Source organism: Oncorhynchus mykiss, unplaced genomic scaffold (genome assembly GCF_013265735.2).
Source record: "Oncorhynchus mykiss isolate Arlee unplaced genomic scaffold, USDA_OmykA_1.1 un_scaffold_120, whole genome shotgun sequence".
NCBI classification, from domain to species: Eukaryota; Metazoa; Chordata; class Actinopteri; order Salmoniformes; family Salmonidae; genus Oncorhynchus; species Oncorhynchus mykiss.
Window position 1 is genome coordinate 17,501 of NW_023493661.1, and position 7,440 is coordinate 24,940.

At 42.8% G+C, this 7,440-nt stretch overlaps 1 long non-coding RNA gene across 50 annotated transcripts; it reads left to right on the plus strand.

The window, feature by feature from the left end:
• The first annotated feature begins 1,099 nt into the window (after positions 1–1,099).
• LOC118947066 lies at positions 1,100–6,601 on the plus strand. Of its 50 annotated transcripts, XR_005041723.1 has the most exons (12): positions 2,487–2,496; positions 2,844–2,892; positions 3,040–3,105; positions 3,875–3,921; positions 3,956–3,987; positions 4,069–4,330; positions 4,448–4,543; positions 4,674–4,820; positions 4,855–4,950; positions 5,000–5,129; positions 5,194–5,321; positions 5,371–6,601. It is a non-coding gene; the product is annotated as an uncharacterized LOC118947066 (long non-coding RNA). The 50 variants fall into 50 exon arrangements; XR_005041703.1 differs by lacking the exon at positions 2,487–2,496 and adding an exon at positions 1,100–1,133 and having other exon boundaries at positions 2,827–2,892; positions 3,826–4,004; XR_005041702.1 differs by lacking the exon at positions 2,487–2,496 and adding an exon at positions 1,114–1,133 and having other exon boundaries at positions 3,826–4,004.
• The last annotated feature ends 839 nt before the right edge of the window (positions 6,602–7,440 follow it).

A 7,440-nucleotide genomic window follows, 5' to 3' on the forward strand; every position in this document is an offset into this window, starting at 1 on the left:
CAGGGGCCCTGATCTCTAGGAACCCCATGGGTCTCTCCCTGAGATATCATATGCCCAGGGGCCCTGATCTCTAGGAACCCCGTGTGTGTTAGAAAAAACCCTCGTCCTCGTTCAGACATCTGACGGAGGAGCTTCCATCCGCGATCATTCGCCTTGATCAGCTGTTACCATGGCAACCCCAAATGCCACCGGCTGTGGGTTAGTCATGTTGGTGGTGGGTTGGTTGCTTCTGGTTACAGGTGCGCTGGTTAACAACACCGCCTTGGTTACCCGTAGTTACCCATTGATGATTTCTAATTTGGACTGTGCCGTATATATATTGTCCTGGTCATAGCAGGGTTGTCATGGAGATACCTAGTCAGTTGTCATGGAGATAGAGTATGGAACCTCAGCTATAAGGTTAGACTTTCACATGGAGGACAGGAGGATACCTAGTCAGTTGTCATGGAGATACCTAGTCAGTTGTCATGGAGATACCTAGTCAGTTGTCATGGAGATACCTAGTCAGTTGTCATGGAGATACGGTATGGAATCTCAGCTATGAGGTTAGACTTTCACACGGAGGACAGGAGGATACCTAGTCAGTTGTACAACTGAATGCATTCAACTGAAATATGTCTTCCGCATTTAACCCAAACCCCTTCTGAATCGGCTTTAGTGTCTCGGGGGGAACTTTGGTCTGCTTTCCCTGAAGCTGGAGAGCCTGAGTGGGGTTTTACAGAGCTAGCCAGACAGACTACTAAATAGGGTTGCAACATTTCCGGGAAACTTTTCCATAATTCCCTGGTTTTCCAGGAATCTTGGTTGGAGGATTCCCGGATGTCCAGCTAATTCCCCCGTAAATTCAAGGGATCTTCTAACCAGGATTTCTGGAAAACCAGGGAATTTTGGGGAAGTTACCGTAATTTTGCAACCTTGAGAAAAACACATGGAGAATGTTTAATAATGGGCAGTTATAGAGGACAGGAGGTTATAGAGGACAGGAGGTTATAGAGGACAGGAGGTTATAGAGGACAGGAGGTTTAGTAATGGGTAGTTATAGAGGACAGGAGGTTTAGTAATGGGTAGTTATAGAGGACAGGAGGTTATAGAGGACAGGAGGTTATAGAGGACAGGAGGTTTAATAATGGGTAGTTATAGAGTACAGGAGGTTATAGAGGACAGGAGGTTATAGAGGACAGGAGGTTATAGAGGACAGGAGGTTATAGAGGACAGGAGGTTATAGAGGACAGGAGGTTTAGTAATGGGTAGTTATAGAGGACAGGAGGTTTAGTAATGGGTAGTTATAGAGGACAGGAGGTTATAGAGGACAGGAGGTTTAGTAATGGGTAGTTATAGAGGACAGGAGGTTTAGTAATGAGTAGTTATAGAGGACAGGAGGTTATAGAGGACAGGAGGTTATAGAGGACAGGAGGTTTAGTAATGGGCAGTTATAGAGGACAGGAGGTTTAGTAATGGGTAGTTATAGAGGACAGGAGGTTATAGAGGACAGGAGGTTTAATAATGGGTAGTTATAGAGGACAGGAGTTTTAGTAATGGGTAGTTATAGAGGACAGGAGGTTATAGAGGACAGGAGGTTATAGAGGACAGGAGGTTTAATAATGTGTAGTTATAGAGGACAGGAGGTTATAGAGGACAGGAGGTTATAGAGGACAGGAGGTTTAGTAATGGGTAGTTATAGAGGACAGGAGGTTATAGAGGACAGGAGGTTATAGAGGACAGGAGGTTATAGAGGACAGGAGGTTATAGAGGACAGGAGGTTATAGAGGACAGGAGGTTTAGTAATGGGTAGTTATAGAGGACAGGAGGTTATAGAGGACAGGAGGTTTAATAATGGGTAGTTATAGAGGACAGGAGGTTATAGAGGACAGGAGGTTATAGAGGACAGGAGGTTATAGAGGACAGGAGGTTATAGAGGACGGGGTTATAGAGGACAGGAGGTTATAGAGGACAGGAGGTTATAGAGGACAGGAGGTTATAGAGGACGGGGTTATAGAGGACAGGAGGTTATAGAGGACAGGAGGTTATAGAGGACAGGAGGTTTAGTAATGGGTAGTTATAGAGGACAGGAGGTTTAGTAATGGGTAGTTATAGAGGACAGGAGGTTATAGAGGACAGGAGGTTTAGTAATGGGTAGTTATAGAGGACAGGAGGTTTAGTAATGGGTAGTTATAGAGGACAGGAGGTTATAGAGGACAGGAGGTTATAGAGGACAGGAGGTTATAGAGGACAGGAGGTTTAGTAATGGGCAGTTATAGAGGACAGGAGGTTTAGTAATGGGTAGTTATAGAGGACAGGAGGTTATAGAGGACAGGAGGTTTAATAATGGGTAGTTATAGAGGACAGGAGTTTTAGTAATGGGTAGTTATAGAGGACAGGAGGTTATAGAGGACAGGAGGTTATAGAGGACAGGAGGTTTAATAATGGGTAGTTATAGAGGACAGGAGGTTATAGAGGACAGGAGGTTATAGAGGACAGGAGGTTTAATAATGGGTAGTTATAGAGGACAGGAGGTTTAGCAATGGGTAGTTATAGAGGACAGGAGGTTATAGAGGACAGGAGGTTATAGAGGACAGGAGGTTATAGAGGACAGGAGGTTTAATAATGGGCAGTTATAGAGGACAGGAGGTTATAGAGGACAGGAGGTTATAGAGGACAGGAGGTTATAGAGGACAGGAGGTTTAGTAATGGGTAGTTATAGAGGACAGGAGGTTATAGAGGACAGGAGGTTATAGAGGACAGGAGGTTTAGTAATGGGCAGTTATAGAGGACAGGAGGTTATAGAGGACAGGAGTTTTAATAATGGGTAGTTATAGAGGACAGGAGGTTATAGAGGACAGGAGGTTATAGAGGACAGGAGGTTATAGAGGACAGGGGGTTTAATAATGGGTAGTTGTAGAGGACAGGAGGTTTAATAATGGGTAGTTATAGAGGACAGGAGGTTTAATAATGGGTAGTTATAGAGGACAGGAGGTTTAATAATGGGCAGTAATAGAGGACAGGAGGTTATAGAGGACAGGAGGTTGTAGAGGACAGGAGGTTATAGAGGACAGGAGGTTTAGTAATGGGCAGTTATAGAGGACAGGAGGTTATAGAGGACAGGAGGTTATAGAGGACAGGAAGTTTAATAATGGGTAGTTATAGAGGACAGGAGGTTTAATAATGGGTAGTTATAGAGGACAGGAGGTTATAGAGGACAGGAGGTTATAGAGGACAGGAGGTTATAGAGGACAGGAGGTTTAGTAATGGGTAGTTATAGAGGACAGGAGGTTATAGAGGACAGGAGGTTTAGTAATGGGTAGTTATAGAGGACAGGAGGTTTAGTAATGGGCAGTTATGGAGGACAGGAGGTTTAGTAATGGGTAGTTATAGAGGACAGTAGGTTATAGAGGACATGAGATTTAATAATGGGTAGTTATAGAGGACAGGAGGTTTAATAATGGGCAGTTATAGAGGACAGGAGGTTATAGAGGACAGGAGGTTTAATAATGGGTAGTTATAGAGGACAGGAGGTTATAGAGGACAGGAGGTTATAGAGGACAGGAGGTTATAGAGGACAGGAGGTTATAGAGGACAGGAGGTTTAGTAATGGGTAGTTATAGAGGACAGGAGGTTATAGAGGACAGGAGGTTATAGAGGACAGGAGGTTATAGAGGACAGGAGGTTATAGAGGACAGGAGGTTTAATAATGGGCAGTTATAGAGGACAGGAGGTTTAATAATGGGCAGTTATAGAGGACAGGAGGTTTAATAATGGGCAGTTATAGAGGACAGGAGGTTATAGAGGACAGGAGGTTTAATAATGGGTAGTTATAGAGGACAGGAGGTTATAGAGGACAGGAGGTTTAGTAATGGGCAGTTATGGGGGACAGGAGGTTTAGTAATGGGCAGTTATGGAGGACAGGAGGTTTAGTAATGGGCAGTTATGGGGGACAGGAGGTTATAGAGGACAGGAGGTTATAGAGGACAGGAGGTTTAGTAATGGGCAGTTATAGAGGACAGGAGGTTTAGTAATGGGCAGTTATAGAGGACAGGAGGTTTAGTAATGGGCAGTTATGGAGGACAGGAGGTTATAGAGGACAGGAGGTTTAGTAATGGGTAGTTATGGAGGACAGGAGGTTTAGTAATGGGTAGTTATAGAGGACAGGAGGTTATAGAGGACAGGAGGTTTAGTAATGGGTAGTTATGGAGGACAGGAGGTTTAGTAATGGGTAGTTATAGAGGACAGGAGGTTATAGAGGACAGGAGGTTATAGAGGACAGGAGGTTATAGAGGACAGGAGGTTTAGTAATGGGCAGTTATAGAGGACAGGAGGTTATAGAGGACAGGAGGTTATAGAGGACAGGAGGTTATAGAGGACAGGAGGTTATAGAGGACAGGAGGTTATAGAGGACAGGAGGTTATAGAGGACAGGAGGTTTAGTAATGGGCAGTTATAGAGGACAGGAGGTTTAATAATGGGCAGTTATGGAGGACAGGAGGTTTAATAATGGGTAGTTATAGAGGACAGGAGTTTTAATAATGGGTAGTTATAGAGGACAGGAGGTTATAGAGGACAGGACGTTTAATAATGGGTAGTTATAGAGGACAGGAGGTTTAGTAATGGGCAGTTATATTGGACAGGAGGTTATAGAGGACAGGAGGTTTAGTAATGGGCAGTTATGGAGGACAGGAGGTTTAGTAATGGGTAGTTATAGAGGACAGGAGGTTATAGAGGACAGGAGGTTTAGTAATGGGCAGTTATAGAGGATAGGAGGTTATAGAGGACAGGAGGTTATAGAGGACAGGAGGTTTAGTAATGGGCAGTTATAGAGGACAGGAGGTTATAGAGGACAGGAGATTATAGAGGACAGGAGGTTTAGTAATGGGCAGTTATGGAGGACAGGAGGTTATAGAGGACAGGAGGTTTAGTAATGGGCAGTTATGGAGGACAGGTGGTTTAGTAATGGGCAGTTATGGAGGACAGGAGGTTTAGTAATGGGTAGTTATAGAGGACAGGAGGTTATGGAGGACAGGAGGTTTAGTAATGGGCAGTTATAGAGGACAGGAGGTTTAGTAATGGGCAGTTATAGAAGACAGGAGGTTTAGTAATGGGTAGTTATAGAGGACAGGAGGTTATAGAGGACAGGAGGTTTAATAATGGGTAGTTATAGAGGACAGGAGGTTTAGTAATGGGCAGTTATATTGGACAGGAGGTTATAGAGGACAGGAGGTTTAGTAATGGGCAGTTATGGAGGACAGGAGGTTTAATAATGGGCAGTTATGGAGGACAGGAGGTTTAATAATGGGTAGTTATAGAGGACAGGAGGTTTAATAATGGGCAGTTATAGAAGACTGGAGGTTTAGTAATGGGTAGTTATAGAGGACAGGAGGTTATAGAGGACAGGAGGTTTAGTAATGGGCAGTTATAGAGGACAGGAGGTTTAGTAATGGGCAGTAGTATATACATCCCTGTGTCTCTGCCTAAACGTGCTGTGTAGGAGTAGAGCAGTTATAGAGGACAGGAGGTTTAGTAATGGGCAGTTATAGAAGACAGGAGGTTTAGTAATGGGCAGTAGTATATATATCCCTGTGTCTCTGCCTAAACGTGCTGTGTAGGAGTAGAGCAGTTATAGAGGACAGGAGGTTTAGTAATGGGCAGTTATAGAGGACAGGAGGTTTAGTAATGGGCAGTTATAGAGGACAGGAGGTTTAGTAATGGGCAGTTATAGAGGACAGGAGGTTTAGTAATGGGCAGTAGTATATATATCCCTGTGTCTCTGCCTAAACGTGCTGTGTAGGAGTAGAGCAGTTATAGAGGACAGGAGGTTATAGAGGACAAGAGGTTTAGTAATGGGCAGTTATGGAGGACAGGAGGTTTAGTAATGGGCAGTTATGGAGGACAGGAGGTTATAGAGGACAGGAGGTTTAGTAATGGGCAGTAGTATATATATCCCTGTGTTTCTGCCTAAACGTGCTGTGTAGGAGTAGAGCAGGGCTGCGATGTACTCCTTTTTCTTTATTTTAGGTATGATAGCGTTTAATGTCTTTAACTACCAATATCTATATATCAAGCTATAGAAATATAGATCTGTGTCAAATGTTCATTTACAGGATGTCCTGTGAAACCATGTGGTCAGTATTGTAAACCAGCAGAGAGAGAGAGAGAGAGAGAGCAGATCTATGTGTTTTAATCGTAGACATACAATCTCTAAAACGGGACCTAGAACCTCTAAAACCCGTGTGACAATTTGACTGGTAGACTCCACGATTTTACACTCCCGTAATGACTGCCAGTACACCCCATTATGACATCGTTGACTGGAATGGGGAGGTGTGTTCTATAGATTCTATGTTCTACGGTTGTATTTCTAGGCTGCTGCTGCTGCTGATGATGATCTTTGTGTCTCTCTGGACTGATGGAAGGAGAACCTTCCTGCATGATCCGTTACTATGATTTAAACAAACTGTAGAATAATGATTTCTTAGCAGTTAAACAGAGAGTTGGTCCAGTGTGTGTGCTTTTCTATAATATATCTCTAGTATAGTATGCAATACAACTGCTTCTACATGTGCCACAGTATTTTACAGAAAAATATATATTCAATAAAATCTTAAAGATTACCTGATGTTTTTTTTTTTTTTGGGGGGGGGGGATTGTTCCGTGGAATGTTTGTGATTCTAGTTTCTTTGTTTTGTATTGTTCTATGGAATGTTTGTGATTCTAGATTCTTTGTTTTGTATTGTCCTATGGAATGTTTGTGATTCTAGATTATTTGTTTTGTATTGTCCTATGGAATGTTTGTGATTCTAGATTCTTTGTTTTGTATTGTCCTATGGAATGTTTGTGATTCTAGATTCTTTGTTTTGTATTGTCCTATGGAATGTTTGTGATTCTAGATTCTTTGTTTTGTATTGTCCTATGGAATGTTTGTGATTCTAGATTCTTTGTTTTGTATTGGCTTATGGAATGTTTGATTCTAGTGCCTCCATTTTGGTGTGTGTGCGTGTGTGCGTGTGTGTGTGTGTGTGCGTGCATGCGTGCGCGCGTGCGTGATCCTTCTTGATCTAATAATGAAAGCTGATAGGTTGATACGGTACTCACAACCAGGCTACTGCTAAAAGCCCAGATTCACCAGCCAATAAACCCAGGGTCTGGAGAGAGGGGCCGTCTTGTCTTAGGGTGACAGCCAATCAACTACCTTTTATGCAGATTTAACCCTTGCAAAAGCTTCTGGGCGGCGACCTACTGTATCCAAGTCCAAATGTTAACTTTCCTATTTCCATACCATGAAACTCATGTCATATATAGTGTCAACTTTTTTTGTTGATAATGAGGTTTGATATCCTCGGGGGTCATTTGGAAATGTGCTTTAAGGAGTTTTGAAACATGAGCCATTTTGATGATATGTCTTCCTTTCATCACAGTTCTCTGGTTAAAATTAAATTAATTCTGTGTGTTT